The sequence below is a fragment of the Microcebus murinus genome, chromosome X, assembly GCF_040939455.1.
Source record: "Microcebus murinus isolate Inina chromosome X, M.murinus_Inina_mat1.0, whole genome shotgun sequence".
Lineage (NCBI taxonomy): Eukaryota > Metazoa > Chordata > Mammalia > Primates > Cheirogaleidae > Microcebus > Microcebus murinus.
The window spans coordinates 78665845-78683873 of record NC_134136.1 but is presented as its reverse complement, the minus strand read 5'-3'; the positions used below and the strand labels follow the sequence as shown (position 1 = coordinate 78683873).

The window sequence follows — 18029 nt, the reverse complement described above, 5'->3', positions numbered from 1 at the left end:
CCACCCTGCTATGCCAGAGCTTCAAGCATGCCTGGCCTCGAAGTGGTGCGCACCGCACCCACCATGTAAGTACATACCCTTCCCCTCCTCCCCGCTTCCACCTGTCCACCTCCCAATAACACATTTTTTTAGACATTTTGGTTACAGTGTATATCTATGCTTCTCCCTAAAAAGGGATAGAGGTAATCCCTTCCCCCACCACAATGCTCACAACATCCTTAAGATGTGGGTCTCCACCCCCAAATTCCTGTTGAACACTACCATTTTTTGAGCACCATAGTTTTAGTCTGTCAGTACCAATTTGATGGCGATTTAGATGTGTAGCCCATTTTCCAGATTTTGTGTTGTCTTGCTTTGCATTATGGGCTTAAGCTTCATCCAGGATAGCATAAACGGTGATAGCTCACTGTCGTTTCTTAGGATTGAGTAATATTCCATTCTGAGCATATACCACATTTTCGTTATCCACTCATAAATTGACGGGCACTTAGGTAGTTTCCATGACTGTGCAATCGTGAACTGTGCTGCCATAAACATTCAGGTGCAGGTGTCTTTAAGATAGAGTGACTTATGTTCTTTTGGGTAGATGCCCAACAATGCTATTGCTGGGTCGAATGGTATTTCTATTTCTAGCTGTTTCAGGTATCTCCAAATTCTTTTCCACAAAGGTTGCACTAATTTGCAGTCCCACCAGCAGTGTAAGAATGTTCCTGTCTCTCCACATCCTCGCCAGGCTTTGTTGTTTCTTGATGCAGGCCATTCTCACTAGGGTTAGGTGGTATCTCATTGTGGTTTTGATTTGCATTTCTCTAATGATTAGAGATGTTGAACACTCTTTTATATGTTTGCAGGCCATTATTCTGTCTTCTTTGGAGAAGTTTCTGTTCATTTCCATTGCCCATTGCTTTATGGGGTTGTTTGATTTTTTTCTTGTTTATTCTTTTAAGTTCTAGATAGATTCTTGTTATTAGACCTTTATCTGAAGTGTAAAGAGCGAATATTTTCTCCCACTCTGTGGGTTGTGGCAGTGCAGAAACTTTTCAATTTGGTCAGATCCCATTTGTTTATTTTTCATGTGACAATGATTGTCTTGGGGGTCTTCCTCATAAATTCTTTCCCTAGACCAATATCTGATAGGGTTTTCCCAACATCTTTTTCTAGGATTCCTAAAGTTTCATGCCTTAGGTTTAGGTCTGTTATCCATATTGAGTGAATTTTTGTGAGAGGTGAGAGGGTGGGATCCTGACTCGCTCTTCTACATGTTGCTAAACAGTTTTCCCAGCACCATTTATTGAAGAGAGAATCTTTTCCCCATAGTATATTTTTGTCTGCTTTATCAAAGATTAGTTTACCGTATACCAATGGTTTGATCTCTGGAATCTCAGATCTATTCCAGATATTGATGCTTCTGTTCTTGTGCCAGTACCAGGTTGATTTAACTATTATTGCTTTATAGTACAGCTTGAAGTCAGGAAGAGTGATGCCTCCCAGTTGTTCTTTTTACTTAAGATTGCTTTGGCTACATAGTTTTCTCTGGTTCCATACAAAGGGAAGAATTATTTTTTTTAGATATGTCAAGAATGCTGGTGGTATTTTGATGGGGATTGCATTGATTCTGTAGATCACTTTAGGTAATATTGACATTTTCACTATATTGATTCTACCAAGCCATAAACATGGCAGATTTTTCCATCTGTTGAAATCATCTGTGATTTCTTTTTTTAGAGTTTCATAGTTCTCCTTGTATAAATTTTTTGTATCTCTCGTTAAGTATACTCCTAGGTATTTCATTTTCTTTGGGGCTATAGTAAAGGGTATTGAATTTTTTATTTCAGTTTCTGCTTGATCGTTCTTGGCATATATGAATGCTTCTGATTTGAGTATATTGATTTTATACCCTGAAACTTTACCAAATTCATTTATCAAATCTAGGAGACTCTTGGATGAGTCCATGGGGTTTTCTAGATATAATATCATGTCATCGGTGAAGAGTGAGAGTTTGCTCTCATCTGCCCCAACTTGGATGCCCTTAATATTCCTCTCTTACCTGATTGCTATAGCTAGGACTTTGAACACTATGTTGAATAGGAGGGGAGAAAGTGGGCGTCCTTGTCTAGTTCCAATTTGAAGAGGGAATGATTTAAATTTTTCCACATTTAGAATGATATTAGCTGTTGGTTTGTCATAAATGGATTTGATAAATTTAAGGTATGAGCCTTCTATGCCAATTGTGTTAAGAGTTTTTATCATAAAGTTATGTTAGACTTTGTCAAATGGTTTTTCTGCATCTATTGACAGAATAATATGGTCTTTGTTCTTGACTTTATTTATAAGGTGAATTGCATTTATAGACTTGCATATGTTGAACCTGCCTTACATGCTACGAATAAATCCCACTTGATCATGGTGAATTTTTTTTTTGATGTGATACTGAATTCTATTTGCTAAAATAGAATTTTGTTTAGGATTTTTTAATTTGTATTCATGAGGGATATTGGTCTGTAATTTTCTTGTCTTGTTGTATCCTTTCCTGGCTTTGGTATCAAGGTGATATTGGCTTCATAGAATGAGTTAGGAAGAATACCATGCTACTCAATGGTGTGGAGTAGTTTCTGTAGTATAGGTATGAGTTCATCTTGGAATGTTTAGTAGACCTCTGGAGTGTAGCCATCTGGCCTGGGATTTCTGTTTGGGGAGGTTTTTAAATTACTGCTTCAATTTCTGAGCTTGTGATTGGTCTGTTCAAGAAATCAATTTCCTCCTGGGAGAACATAGGGAGGTTGTGTGAGTCCAGGAATCTGTCCATTTCGTCTTCATTCTGTAGATTTTGGGCATATAGATTTCTATAGTTGTCAAACATAATGTTTTGTATTTCTGTGGAGTCTGTTGTGATCTCTCCTTTTTCATTTCTTATTGAGGTTATTAGAGTCCTTTCCCTTTGAGTTCTTGTCAGCCTAGTCAGAGGATTGTCAATTTTGTTGATCTTTTCTAAAACCCAGCTTCTGGTTTTGTTGATCTTCAATATAATTCTCTTATTCTCCATTTCATTTAGTTGAGCTTTGATCTTAGATATTTCTTTTCTTCTGCTAGGATTGAAATTGGTTTGCTCTTCTTTTTCCAATTCCTTGAGTCTATGCATTAGGTTGTCGTTGTCTAATCTTTCTGTTTTTTGGATGTGAGGGTTTATTGCTATTAGTTTTCTTCTCAGGTATGTTTTTGCTGTATCCTATAGGTTTTGGTAAGATGTGGCTACATTTTCATTTTGTTTAAAGAAATTCTTGATTTCCCTCTGAATTTCTTCCTTGACCCAATAGTTATGCAACAGTAGATTGTTTGGTTTCCATTATTTAGTGATGTGGTGTGCATTTCTGTTAGAATTGAACTCTAATTTTATACCACTATGGTTAGAGAAGACAAAAGGTATTATTTTTATTTTCTTGAATTTTCTGAGATCTGCTTTGCATCCTAGTATGTGATCAATTTTGGAGAAGGATCCATGGGCTGCTTAGAAGAATGTAAATTCAACTTTAAATGGGTGAAATGTCCTGTAAGATCTGTCAGACCTTTTTGTTCAATAGCTTTTTTTAGGTCCCTTATTTCTTTACTTAATTTCTTTTTTTTTTAATTTTTTCAGCCTGCTGTTTCTGAAGTCTTTACTTAATTTCTGTTTGGAGGATATATCCAGTTCATTTAGTGGTGTATTGAAGTCCCCTGCTACAATGACAGCATTGTTAAAGTGATATTAGGCTCATACAAGGTTTGCTTTATGTAATTGGGTGCTCCTGCATTGGGAGCATAAATATTGAGAATTGTTAGATCTTCTTGTTGGATCTTCCCTTTCACCATTATGAAGTGGACTTCTTTATTTTTTTTTTACTTTTGCTAATTTAAATCTAATGTTGTCTGTGAATAATATAGCAACCACTGCTTTCTTTTGACTTCCATTTGCCTGGATGATAGTTTTCCATCCCCTGATCTTCAGCCAGGTGACATCTTTATGGTTTAGGTGCGTTACCTGTAGACAGCAAATACTAGGCTTGTGGAATTTTATCCACTATGCCAGTCTATGTCTCTTCAGAGGACAGTTTAAACCATTTACATTTATTGAGAGGATTGAAATTGGAGGAATATTTCCGTTCATATTGATGGGTGAAGTCCTGTTGCTTTGTCTTAGTCCTTGAGCCATCATGAAGTTCAAGATCTAGACTTTAATTCTTTGAGAATTTTATTTTTAGGAGTGTCTATTGCCCTGTTCACCGTGGAAGGCAGGTCTGAGAATTTCCTGTAGTGCTGGTCTGGTCTTTCCATATTCCTTCAGTGATTGCTTGTCTGAGAAGGATTTTATCTCTCCCTCATATATGAAACCTAATTTTTCCAGATAAAGAATTCTAGGTTGAGCTATATTCTGTTTTAGGAGATTAAGGATAGTCACCCACTCACTCCTGGCTTGTAAGGTTTCAGATAAGAAGTCTCTGGTTAGTCTGATAGGCTTTCCTTTATAGGGTATTTGCTGTTTATGCCTTGCTGTACAGAGGATTGCTTCTTTCACATTTACTTTGATCAGCTTAATAACCACATGATGAGGTAATTGCCTATTCGCATTGTGTCTCCCAGGAGTTCTGTGCACTTCTTGAATTTGGATATCCAGATTTCTAGATAGGCCCGACATATTTTCCTCCAGTAGCTGTAAAATAAGTTTTCCCACCCTTGTGAATATTCCTCTTCCCCCTTCTGGAATCCCAATCAATCTGAGATTCGATTTTTTTACATAATCCCATACTTCCTGTAAGCTTTGGTCTTGTCTCTTGTTTCTGTGCACCCTTTCTTCCTCTGATTTGTTTAACATGTAGGTATAATCTTCAAACTCTGAGATTCTTTCCTCAGCATGATCTATCCTGTTTTTGAGGCTTTCCGCTGTATTATGGAGTTCCTTGAATGTTTCCTTCATTGCCAGAATTTCTGCTTAGTTTCTCTGAATTACTTCTATATCATTAGAGAATTTTTCATTCATTTCCTAGATTGTTCTTGTGTTTTCTCTATGTTGGGATTCTATTTTCTCTTTGATTCCATTGATCTTTCTAACAATCCATATTCAGAATTCTTCCTCTGTTAGTTTAATCATATCATGTAAGTTGCTGTCACTTGGTGGAGAATGAGTGTTTTCTTTTGGAGATGACTTTTCTCTCTGATTTTTCATGATTCCGGATGTTTTTCGCTGGTCCTTCCAAATCTGTATACTTTGTTGAGGACCAGAGTTGCTGGAAGTCGATTATGACTGTGTTCTTGGGTTCCAAAGGAATGATCCTTGGAAGAGCTAGGGAGGATGTGTTCTGGTCCTGTATCGTCTAAGAAGACTTTGGGCCTGTTTGGTTATCTTTGACCTGATGTCTTCACCTTCTGTCCACAGAGTTTAGTGGGTTTGGGTCCCTTGCTTAAACATCCAATGGATCGTTCACACTAGTGAGATGGAGACCAGTTTCCACCTCTAGGTTGAAGCGGGACACACTGTGTTAAACACTGAGTTTACTCTTTCTTTTGTTCTCTATGGTGTGTGGGAAGGAGTCAGTTATCAATGTATCCCAAGATCTTTGTATTGTGCTCTAAGCCTCCAAATAGGATACACTGGTATCTCAGTGTTAATCGAATGTCTTGCCTCTCCCAATGGTTCCACGCGTCCTCAGGAATAGCAGCCTCCTTTGCTTTTCCACCTTGCTAATACAGGCTCTGCTCTCTGGATATAGAACGCCAACAGCTGAGTGCAGCAAGAAACCACCCAAGTTCAAACTTGTGAGAATGCCACTGAACAAAGCACCGCTCTCAACTTTCCACCCTTATAAATTCAGCTTCCAAGGCCACCTGCCAGGTTAGGGCAGAGAGGAAGACTGAGTTCACTATGAGGGCAGCCCTCTGGTGTGTTTCCATGCCAAGGAGTGGTGCAGCGGAGCTGGGAAGCAGCTGCTGGATTCAGACCCTCTCCCACTCACTACTGCTTCAGCAGAGTGCTGGGAGCTCAACAAGTTGACTTCTCCAGAATCCCAAACAGTTTAGGGTAGAGGAGGTGCCAGAGAAATGTTTCCAGCATGGTCCCCTGCAGCATCTCCAAGCTTGATGGCAATGTGTCAGTGCTAGGAAATGGCTGCAGGGTTTGGACCCTTTCCCCTACTGGTACTGCTTCAGTGGTGCTCTGGCGGTTCAAAAAGATGCCTTCTCCAGCAGCTTGAACAGTTTGTCTGGTTTAGGGTAGTCAGGATGCCTGGAAAATTCCTCCAGCGCAGCCCTCCATGGCTTCTCCAAGCCACGGGGCAGGGCACCGGTGCTGGGAAGCGGCTGCAGAGCTCGGACTTTCTCCCCACCTACTACCACTTTAGTGGCATTCTGGGAGCTTTAGAAGCTGCTCTCTCCAGAAGCACGAACAGTTCAGCTGGTTTGGAGTAGTGGAGATGCCCAGAAAATGCCTCCCGCACAGCTCTGCACAGCGTCTCTAAGCTGTGGGGTTGGGCAGCATGGCTCGGAAGCAGGTGATGGGTTCAGACCCTTCCTGCACTCCCCACTGCTTCAGCAGGGCGCTGTGTAGAATTCAAAATGCTGCCTACTCCAGACTTCCCTCCAAACCACTCATCTGCCCACGTTGCCATCTCCCATCAACTGTAGGCAATTCCCTGCTTGTGTGGGAGTGGGGATCAGTGGGGAAAGGATTGTCTCCCTGTGTGGGGGAGAAGAAATGCCTCCTCCTACCAGCCCATGCTGCAGCAGACACTCGAATGCACTCCCTCCCCACAATACTTCCGACTCCCTGAGTTTTGTGGAAGAGTTTCAGTTCACCTTTGATTCTTGTCCATGATTTCCGTATCCCAGTGTCTCTTTGCAATCTTGTGAAGTGGCTCCAGAGTAGGTGCAGATGACTTGCGTGTGGTTGTCTGCCCTCTTCACCTCTTACCCCGAGAGATGCAAGCCAAGAGGTTAGCCCTATTCTGCCATTTTTCCTAAGCCCTGTTCTTCATTTTAAGTCTTATCCTACATTGGATTTGACAACCAAAATTATGTAAAATGAGGCATTTAAAATAAAAACTGATAATATGACTCTATGGGGGAGGGGAGACAAGAGCCATGTATGTAACCTTAATGTTTATACCCCCATAATGTGCTGAAATTAAAACACAGAAGGATGGAAAAAAATGGCGGAGTAGAGGTAACCCTCCGGACTCCTACTCCCAGATAAGGAGACACAGATCTTGGTCTCCTACACGCAAGTGGATTTCCCCACTACAAGGACAGCATCGAGAATCCACAGAGGTACAGCATGGAACTCTCATAAAAGGAAAAACAAGGTGATCGGGAGATAAAATCACATTCTCTGGAGAATGCAAAGCAAGCAATAGGGTGCATTGGAGGGCGCAGGCCCGCCGGGCCAGGTGGTGAAGTGGGATCAGATCCACAGGAGAACTCCTTGGTTCCCCATTGACCTCCACACCCACCCATCCAGGGACCTGTCTGAAACTAGAGCTAAATTGCAGAAGAAAAAGAGGGTGCTGGAGGGTGCTGTCAATGGTGAAAGGTGGTGTGGTCTCCCCTGAGACCCATGCTAGGACGGCTCCAAAACTGGAGGAAACTGAACTGTGTGGATGGGAAAGTGGTTAGAGGTCTCACCTCTGGTAACCAGCGAGACTAAGTGGGGGCTCTAAGCTGGAACTGCTCTGGGCAAATAAAATCACACAGGGTGGGTCAGTACAAGCGTGGGCTCTGACTGAACAGTTGGTCAGGCAGGCGGTGTAGAGGAAGCTACGGGGCGTCCTATTGATCCAGACTCCCAACCCAGCACCAACTGCACCCTAATCAGTCGCCCCCAGTACTAGTGCCCTACTAGTGGGCTAGTGGTCACCATTGAGGGAGTCCACAGCCCAGCAATCAGCAGATAAGTACCCCTCCCCCACCCAGCCTAGAGTCTCTCCTGGCAAATCCCGCCCCTACACAATCTGCGATCGGCTTGCCAGGCCTGGCTCTATCAACTAAATACTGAGAAGTCTAACAGCCAGGAAACTTACAGGCACTGGGGCTCTGGGCTGCAGGGCAGACTGGGGAGATACCTCCTCCCCTCACCCCGCATCTCTCCTGCCAAAAGGGGTAGGTTCCACCCCTGGAGGCGTGGTGAGACAAGAAAACCCACTCTCCCCAAAATCTAGGGAGAAACCGCTGAAAATACCCCTGTAAGGGGAACCTTCCAAGTGTAGTGGAAGAGCTCCCTCCAGTGGTTCATAAAGAAACTACAAAAAATAGACAACTAATCTCTAGCAATTGACCCACATGGGGAGGGCCCAACACAATTCAAAAAGTCAAGCCAAAAATACTCCCCCTAGGAGATACACCAGCTCTCAAGAAACAGAGTCTGAACAAACCCAAAACAGTAAAATGACAGAATAAGAATTCCAATATTGGATTGTAAGAAAACTCACTGATATGCAAGAAAAAATGTATAACCAACACAAAGAAACTACAAAGAAGATACAAGAATTGGAACAAAGATTCACTAAGGAGATCGACATCTTGCAGAAGAATCAATCAGACATCCTCGATATGAAGAATTTATTCAGAGAAATTCAAAGCACAGTGGAAAGCCTCAAAAATAGGGTGGACCAAACAGAAGAAAGAATCTCAGAAGTTGAAGAAAACTCATTGAAATCAAATAAGTTAATCACAGAGTTAGAGCAGAAAAATAAGAGACAAGAGCAAAGCTTACCAGAATTTTGGGATTATATGAAGAAAAATAACCTGTGGGTCCACTGGATTCTGGAGAAGATGGAAGAAAAAACCCAAGGGTTAGATAAGCTTTTTGATGAAATAATTGAGGAAAACATCCCAGGTCTAACCAGTAACCTACAATTAGAAATACAAGCGGCCAAAAGGTCTCCTGGGTAATACAATGCAAACAGGAAAACACCATGCCATATAGTCAACAGACTGACCAAAATAACAACAAAAGAGACCCTCCTACAAGCTGTTAGGCAAAAGAAGCAAGTTACATACAAAAAAAAACCGATCCAAATAACTCCAGATTTCTCAACTGAAATAATACAAGCAAAGAGGGAATGAGGACACATTATCACTCTTTTGAAACAAAATAATGCCCAGCCTAGAATCTTGTACCCTGCAAAACTAAGCTTTATATATGAAGGAGAAATTAAGACATTCTCAGATAAGTAAAGTCTCAGAGAATTCACCAAGACGAGATCAGCCCTACAAGAAGTACTCAAAACAGTGTTATGCACGGAACACCATACCAGAGTTTGCCAACATCCTCATTTACCAGCAAATTAATAAACTTTTTTTCTTCTAAAAAAAAAGAAAAAATAATTTTATGCTTTGAATGGAACCAAAGAAACCTCGAATATCAAAAGGAATTCTAGGCAACAAAAACAAAATAGGAGGTATTAATATGCCAGATATCAAACTATACTACAAAGCTGTAGTAATTAAATCAATCTAGTATTGGCACAAAAATAGGAATACTTACCAGTGCAACAGATCTGAGAATTCTGATATAAAACCATCCTCATAAAGCCATCTAATTTTTGAGAAAGCAGACAAAAACATACGCTGGAGAAAACAATCTCTTTTCAATAAATGGTGCTGGGAAAACTGGATAGCCACTTGTAGAAAGCTCAAGCAGGACCCACACCTTTCACCTCTCACAAAAGTCAACTCACGCTGGATAACAGACTTAAACCTAAGGTATGAAACTATTAGAATTCTAGAGGAAAATGTTGGAAACACTCTCCTAGACATCAGCCTAGGCAAAGAGTTTATGAGGACGTCCCCAAAGGCAATCACAGCAACAACAAAAATAAATAAATTGGACGTGACCAAACAAAAAAATCTTCTGCACATCCAAAGAAATAGTCATGAAAGTAGACAACCTACAGAATGGGAGAAAATTTTTGCATCCTACGCATCTGATAAGGGGTTGATAAGTAGAATATACTTAGAATTCACGAAAATCAGCAAGAAAAAATCAAATAACCTTATTAAAAAGTGGGCAAAGGACTTGAACAGAAATTTTTAAAAGAAAACAGAAGAATGGCCAAGAAACATATGAAAAAATGCTCAACACCTCTAATCATCAGCGAAATGCAAATCAAAACCACAATGAGATATCACTTAAGTCCAGTGAGAATGGCCTTTATCAAAAAGTCCCCAAACAATAAATGCTGGCATGGATGCGGAGAGAGAGGAACACTCCTACACTGCTGGTGGGACTGCAAACTAGTTCAACCTCTATGGAAAGCAATATGGAGATACCTTAAAGCGATACAAGTGGATGTACCATTTGATCCAGCAATCCCATTACTGAGCATCTACCCAAAAGATCCAATGACACTCTACAAAAAAAGACACCTGCACTCGAATGTTTATAGCAGCACAATTCATAATCGCAAGGCTGTGGAAACAGCCCAAGTGCTCATCAATCCAAGAATTGATAAATAAAATGTGGTATATGTATACCATGGAGTACTATTCAGCTCTAGGAAACAACGGTGATATAGCACATCTTATATTTTCCTGGTTAGAGCTGGAACCCATACTACTAAGTGAAGTATTCCAAGAATGGAAATACAAGCACCATATATACTCACCAGCAAACTGGTATAAACTGAGCAGCGCCTAAGTGGACACATAGGTACTACAATAATAGGGTATTGGGCAGGGGGGAGGGAGAGGGGGTGGGTATATACATACATAATGTGAGAGATGTGCACCATCTGGGGGATGGTGACACTGGAAAGAGGGGGTGGGTATATACATACATAATGTGAGAGATGGTGCACCATCTGGGGATGGTGACTTGTTGCGGGAGGGGGGAAAGGGCATTGTTTTTTCTTTCTTTTAATTCATCATATTAAAGTGGTACAAATATTGTTAGGGTTACAAATATTGCCACTGCCCCCCTCCCCAATGTGACTGATATTGAAACGTGTCCAATCCCCTGGTGGTGTGCACCGCACCCATTATGTAAGTACACACCCTTCTCCTTCTCCCGCCTCCCGCCAGCCCACCATCGGATGAAAAGGTTTTTTTTCTTTTTTGTTTGTTTGTTTGTTTTTGACATTTTTGTTACATTGTATATCTCTGCCTCTCCCTAAAAAGGGTTTGAGTTATACCCTTTCCCTCTAGAATGCTTGCCACATCCCTAAGATTGGGTCCACCCCCTGAATTCCTGGTGAACATTAACACCATTTGAGAACCATAGTTTTAATCAGTCAGTACCAATTTGATGGCAAGTAGATGAGGTGTCTATTTTCCATGTCGTGTGTCGACTCACTTTGGATAATGGGCTTAAGCTTAATCCAGGATACCATAAATGGTGCTAGATCACTGTCATTTCTTAGGATTGCATAATATTCCATTGTGAGCATATACCACATTTTATTTATCCACTCATGAATTGACGGGCACTAGGTTTGTTTACATGACCGTACAATAGTGAATTGTGCTTCCATAAACATTCGGCTGCATATGTCTTTAAAATAGAATGTCTTATGCTCTTTGGGGTATATGCCCAATAATGCTATTACTGGGTCAAATGGTATTTTCATTTCTAGCTCTGTGTGGTATCTCTTAATTCTTTTCCACAAAGGTTGCACTAATTTGCAGTCCAACCAGCTGTGTAAGAGTGTTCCTGTCTCTACGCATCCTCACCAGCATTTGTTGTTTTGGGATTTCTTTTTTTTTTTTTTTTTTTTTTTTTTTGCAGTGACCAGTTGACATTTATTAGTGTAGCTACAATTTGTCACTGTAGGAAAAGTAGTAGAGGAACCAAGGCTCTTTGTTACCACAAAGAAATAAATAAAGCTTATTTTTAGGAAAGTTCTACTGAGCAAGTGAAATCTAGTAGCACTAGAGGAGCCCAGCCTTGTGTGACAGAGGAAGCTGGGGTAGAAGTCATGATAATTCTACCTAAATGGAGCTTGTATTCACTACCCTCCCCTCCAGTTCCTGGCCAGAGCTGATCATGGTACAGAATAAAAGAAAACCTAATGAAAAAAGAGCTAAAACACTGAGAAAACGTGGACTTAGCTCTATCAGGGGTGAGCTGACCATGATCAGATAATCTGTCCCCTCACTCCAGAGGTCTAGACGGCAGCATCCCCAGACCGCTTCCGAGTGATGTGCTCCAGGTGGGCGTGTTCTGAGGTGTCCAAGTCAATCTCGTACTTGGCCAGGATTTTGAGGATGGGCCTCAGTTTCAGCCACCACTGTTCCTTGGGGATTCTATGCTCAAAATCGGTCTGGTCCTTCAGCTCAGTCACTGGCTGGAAGACCCAGGCCCTCTTACGCATTCCCAGAACACAGCCCGAGTCTGGACTGTTGGCAAAGTTCCGCCCATTACGGTAACTCTCTTTGATTTTCCCAGACATCCAGTTCATAGCTTTGGCACCCATCTTAGTGGCGAAATTCCTGTCAAATGGAGTTGGGCTCCCACCCTGCTGCATGTGACCGAGCACATTCTTCCTGCTGTCGAAGATGCCCTTCCCCTCTTCAGAGTACAGGTTGAAAATGAAGTCAGTGGTATAGTTCTCATTGCACTTTTCATTCCTTAACACCAAGCCCCTTTTCACAGTTGTTTTCATCTTTTGCACCAGATGTTCAACATTTGCCTGCAGGTCTCAAATGGTGAAGGGCTCCTCAAAAATGTAGGCAGCATCGGCCCCAGCTGCCAGTCCTGCTATGGTGGCCAGGTAGCCACAGTAGCCACCCATAGTCTCGATGATAAACACCCGACGCTTGGTGCCTGCTGCTGATTGCTTGATGCGGTCACAGGTCGTGCAGATAGTATTAAGTGCTGTGTCGGCCCCGATGCTGAAGTCTGAGCCAGGGACGTTGTTGGAGACTGTGGCAGGAATGACCACAAATGGGATGCAGAGTTCATCAAATTGCTTCCTGCCCTCCATCAGTTCCAGGCCCCCCCGTGTAAGCTTCAAAGCCCCCGATGATGATCAGGCCCTGGATGTTAAACTTAGTTATGTTGGCACTGATCTGGTCAAAGCTCTTCTTGGGTAGAGTCCTTTTAGTCCCAAGTTTGGAACCACCTTGGCCAGTCCAGCCCCCAACATAGCTCCAGCCAGCTTCCTCAATCTGACCCTTGGCCAGGCCCTCGAAGCTGTCATGTACAACCAGCACTCGGTTGCCCTGGATGAGGCCAATCCTCACAGTGGACCGAACAGCAGCATTCATGCCTGCAGCCGGCGCCCCCACGTTCATCACGGCCACTGTGTGGGAAACAGTCTTAGATACTGAGGGTCTGACATGAGCTAGAAGCTTGTACACCTCCCAGTTGTTCATGAAGCTCCAGCCTCTCAGCTTCATGGCTTCATCAAATTTCTTCTCCTCCATGGCCTTGGTCACGTCTTTGGTCACCTGGACACACTCCATGAGGGGCAGGCGCACAGCCTGGTTACCAGAGAGGCTCACCACACAGGCTGGGGTATCCGGGGTCCCCTCCAAAAGCGCCATCACTGCTTCCACACCCATCCTGCTGCCCAGGATTTGGTCAAAGGCTGACGGTGTCCCACCCCACTGCACATGCCCCAAGACAGTGACCCAGGTGTCATATCCCAGACGCTTTACCACCAGATTTTTTATGTCTTCTGAGGTGATTGGTTTCCCATTCTTGTCAATTGCACCCTCGGCCACAATGATGATGTTGAGACGGGAACCACGGATCCTTGTCTCGCTGAGTCGGCTACAAAGGTGCTCCTCCCAGTCATCATCTGGTGGACATTCAGGAATAAAAACCCAGTCGGCCCCACAGGAGAGAGAGGTGACAAGGGCCAGGTACCCACAGTGGCGGCCCATCACTTCCAACACAAATGTCCTCTGGTGACTCTGGGCAGTGGTGGTGATGGCATCTACAATTTCTATGATGCAGTGCAGTGCAGAGTCGGTGCCAATGGTCATATCGGTGCCGCAGAAGTCATTGTCAATGGAGCCAACCTGCCCCACGATGTTCAGGTAGCTGGACTTCGTAACCTCCTCTGCTGTGACCTTACCCGCTTTTTGGAGGTCACTCAGCAAGTCACTCCACTCAGAACGGAAGGTGTCAGCCCCAGTGAGGCTGCCATCACCCCCAATGACACACAGATTGGTGATCCCATGCTTCACCAGGTTGTAGGCAGCTCGGAGTCGTCCTTCTCGGTCCCGAAAGTCCTTACACCGGGCACTTCCAATCACCGTGCCTCCCAGCTGCAGCATCATCGAAACGCTCTCCCAGGTGGCTTCCCTGATGTGATCTCCACCATCCACCAGGCCTTGATAACCCTCATGGAAAAGGAGACTCGGGCACCGGTAAAGATACCAACTCGAACCACAGCCCAGACAGCAGCATTCATTCCTTGGGCATCTCCACCAGAGGTTAAGACGGCAATGGCTTTGCCAATCCCCAGAGTTTTGGCTGCATGGTGCTCTTCATGGGTCATGATCCACTCTTTTAGTCTTAGCTCTCCTCGGCCGCAGCTTTCTTCGGGATTTCTTGATATAGGCCATTTTTACTGGGGTTAGGTGGTATCTCATTGTGGTTTTGATTTGCATTTATCTGATGATTAGAGATGCTGAGCATTTTTTTTATATGTTTACAGGACATTATTCTGTCTTCTTTGGGGAAGAGTCTGTTCATTTCCGTCGTCCATTTCCTGATGGGATTGTATGATTTTTTTCTTATTAATTCTTTTTAGTTCTAGATAGATTCTTGTTATTAGACCTTTATCAGAGGTGTAGAGAGCAAATATTTTTTCCCACTCTGTGGGTTGTCTATTTGCTCTACTGATGGTTTCCTTGGCTGTGCAGAAACTTTTTAATTTTATCAGATCCCATGTGTTTATTTTTGATGCTGCAGTGATTGCCTTGGGTGCCTTCCTAAAAATTATTTGCCTAGACCAATGTCTGATAGGGTTTTTCCAACATCTTTTTCTAGGATTCTTAAGGTTTCATGCCTTAAGTTGAAGTCTGTTATTCATCTTGAGTGAATTTTTGTGAGAGGTAGGAATCCTGATTGCTCAACTGCATGTAGCAAACCAGTTGTCCCAGCACCATTTATTGAAGAGAGATTCTTTTCCCTATTGTATATTTTTGTTTGATTTATCAAAGATTAGATTACCCTATACTGATGGTTTCATCTCTGATATCTCAGATCTATTCCAGATATCCATGCTTCTGTTCTTGTGCCCATACCAGGCTGATTTTACTATTATTGCTTTATTGTACAGCTTGAAGTCAGGAAGACTGATGCTTCCCAGTTTATTCTTTTTATTTAAGATTGCTTTGGCTATACGAGGTATTTTCTGGTTCCATATGAAATGAAGAATTATTTCTTCTAGATCTGTTAAGAATGCTGCTGGTATATTGATGGGGATTGCATTGATTCTGTAGATCACTTTAGGTAATATTGACATTTTAACTATATTGATTCTAGCAATCCATGAACAAGGTAGATGTTTCCATCTGTTCAAATAATCTGCAATTTTGTAGAATGAGTTAGGAAGGATACCATCTTTCTCAATGGTGTTATATAGTTTCTGTAGTATAGGTATGAGTTCATCTTTGTAGGTTTGGTAAAACTCTGAAGTGTAGCCATCGGGTCCAGGACTTTTCCGTTTAGGGAAGTTTTTAATTACTGCTTCAATTTCTGAGCTTGAAGTTGGTCTATTCAGGAGATCTGTTACCTCCTGGGTGAACTTAGGGAGGTTGTGTTTATCCAGGAATTTGTAAATTTCATATTTGTTCAGTATTTTTTTGGCATATAGATTATTTTTTTATTTTTATTTTATTTTATTTTTTTATTTTGGCATATTATGGGAGTACAGATTTTAAGGTTTCAAAAAATGCCCATTTCCAACCCTCCCCCCAAAAGTCTGAGTCTCCATCATGACCATCCCCCAGATGGTGCACATCTCACTCATTATGTATGTATATACCCGCCCCCCTCACCCCTCCCACCTGCCCAATACCCTATTACTGTAGTACCTATGTGTCCACTTAGGTGCTACTCAGTTAATACCAGTTTGCTGGAGAATATATCTGGTGCTTGTTTTTCCATTCTTGGGATACTTCACTTAGTAGTATGGGTTCCAGCTCTAACCAGGATAATATAAGATGTGCTATATCACCAATGTTTCTTAGAGCTGAATAGTACTCCATGATATACATATACCACATTTTATTAATCCATTCTTGGATTGATGGGCACTTGGGCTGTTTCCACAGCCTTGCAATTATGAATTGTGCTGCTATAAACATTCGAGTGCAGGTGTCTTTTTTGTAGAGTGTCATTGGATCATTTGGGTAGATGCCCAGCAATGGGATTGCTGGATCAAATGGTAGATTCACTTGTATCGCTTTAAGATATCTCCATATTGCTTTCCACAGAGGTTGTACTAGTTTGCAGTCCCACCAGCAGTGTAGGAGTGTTCCTCTCTCTCCACAACCATGCCAGCATTTATTGTTTGGAGATTTTTTGATAAAGGCCATTCTCACTGGGGTTAAGTGATATCTCATTGTGGTTTTGATTTGCATTTCCCTGATGATTAGAGATGTTGAGCATTTTTTCATATGTTTGTTGGCCATTCTTCTGTCTTCTTTAGAAAAGTTTCTGTTCAAGTCCTTTGCCCACTTTTTAATAGGGTTATTTGATTTTTTCTTCCTGATTTTCGTGAGTTCTAAGTATATTCTAGTTATCAGTCCCTTATCGGATGCATAGGATGCAAAAATTTTCTCCCATTCTGTAGGTTGTCTGTTTACTTTCATGACTATTTCTTTGGCTGTGCAGAAGCTTTGTAGTTTGATCATGTCCCATTTATTTATTTTTGTTGCTGCTGTGATTGCCTTTGGGGACTTCTTCATAAACTCTTTGCCCAGGCCGATGTCTAGGAGACTGTTTCCAACTTTTTCCTCTAGAGTTCTAATAGTTTCATACCTTAGGTTTAAGTCTGTTATCCAGCGTGAGTTGGTTTTTGTGAGTGGTGAAAGATGTGGGTCCTGTTTTAGCCTTCTACAGGTGGCTATCCAGTTTTCCCAGCACCATTTATTGAAGAGGGATTCTTTTCCCCAGCGTATGTTTTTGTCTGCTTTGTCAAAGATGAGATGGCTATATGAGGATGGTTTTACTTTTTTTTTTTATTTTATTTATTTATTTTTTTTGATGCACTTGAACTGGGAATGAGGATGGTTTTATATCAGGATTCTCACATCTGTTCCACTGGTCAATATTCCTGTTTTTGTGCCAATACCATATTGATTTAATTACTACAGCTATGTAGTATAGTTTGATATCTGGCATATTAATGCCTCCCATTTTGTTTTGGTTGCCTAGAATTGCTCTTGATATTCGGGGTCTTCTTTGGTTCCATACAAAGCGTAAAATTATTTTTTCTATATCTGTGAAGAATGCTAATGGGATTTTCATAGGTATTGCATTGAATCTGTAGATCAGTTTGGGTAGTATAGACATTTTGATGATATTGAGTCTGCCGATCCATGAGCATGGTATGGATTTCCATCTGTTTACATCCTCTGCTATTTCCTTCCTCAGTGTTTCATAGTTCTCCCTGTAGAGGTCTTTTACGTCCTTGGTTAAGTATATTCCTAGGTACTTTAATTTCTTTGTTGCTGTTGTGAAGGGAATTGAGTCTTTGATTTGCTTCTCAATTTGGTTGTTGTTGGTGTATATGAATGCCCCTGGTTTCTGTGTATTGATTTTATATCCTGAGACTTTACTAAATTCATTGATCAGTTCCAGGAGTTTCTTGGTTGAATCTTTGGGGTTTTCTAGATACAATATCATATCATCAGGAAACAGTGAAAGTTTGATCTCTTCTGCCCCTATTTGGATACCTTTGATTCCATTTTCCTGACTGATTGCTGTAGCCAAGACTTCCAGCACTATGTTGAACAGAAGTGGAGATAGTGGGCAGCCTTGTCTGGTTCCAGTTCTAAGTGGGAATGATTTCAATTTTTCCCCATTCAGTGTGATGTTGGCTATGGGT

At 41.8% G+C, this 18029-nt stretch overlaps 1 pseudogene; it reads right to left on the bottom strand.

The window, feature by feature from the left end:
• Nucleotides 1-11721: 11721 nt before the first annotated feature.
• On the bottom strand, nucleotides 11722-14513 carry LOC105861911 (ATP-dependent 6-phosphofructokinase, muscle type pseudogene; annotated as a pseudogene).
• Between the last annotated feature and the right edge of the window lie 3516 nt (nucleotides 14514-18029).